Below are 947 nucleotides of genomic sequence, written 5' to 3' on the forward strand. Positions count from 1 at the left end.
GTTCGGAGTCCTGGCTGGGAGGGAAACAGTCGAATGCATAGTTATTGTTTTGGGAGATGATATATTTTTCCTTGTAAATCATCTCTCTGTTATGTATCATTATATTTATTTTAAATGTATAATGTAAGGATTTGAGTGTATTCCTCTTTGTTGGATTTTGTGCTTATGTCCGGATGAGACTTTAAGGTGATCTCAAACTAAGTACATTGGTGGTATGCTCTTGGATTCTACATCTGATCCCTATTTGTTCCTAGTTCCCCTTTTGTCTTACTTTTTCTTGGGTGCTGTAATTGTAATTCCAGAACTTTTTACCATCCCATTTTCTTCCTTTTTACTGGCGCTGATATAACCTAAATGTGTTGCAAGCGCCGTAAAAACCCTTAAAAACAAACAAACAAACAAACAAAAATTCCTCTCATAATAAGGATGAAAAGTTTATTAAAAACATCGAGACAAGTATTTTTATAGTACGGTTTTATTCTGGGATACCCTTTCCCCGGCTAAAACCGGAAACAGGCTTTTTGAAAAGTGTTCATTGGTGAGTGGTTCTTTGATTTTTAAAATAATGTTAAAAAAGATGAAATCTTTGGTTGTTTCAGGACAAAAGTTAAGGGGAAGCAAGATTGAATATGTACCCTTTTTCTATGATTTGATGAACAGATGCTTTGCACGAAATAATCAGAAAGATTTTCAGGCTTGTCTGATTTTAACAAAGGGGGACATCTTTGTAGTCTTTGCTCTTTCGTGAAACATTACACGTATGTACGACGTTTTGGCCTTTGAGTTTGTAGATCGGCCCACTTATACATTTTTAACTTGTAACAATAACATTTTAGTCTTGTGACCGTTGGTGACGCAGGGTGGAGTCCTTTGTAAAGGTTCTTGAATCACCATAGATACTCGGTTGTAAAATGAATACCTGGTCGATAACTATGCTGTCTTTACAC

This window comes from Berghia stephanieae, chromosome 7, assembly GCF_034508935.2.
Source record: "Berghia stephanieae isolate SIO BIC M18660-M18661 chromosome 7, UCSD_Bste_1.3, whole genome shotgun sequence".
Lineage (NCBI taxonomy): Eukaryota > Metazoa > Mollusca > Gastropoda > Nudibranchia > Aeolidiidae > Berghia > Berghia stephanieae.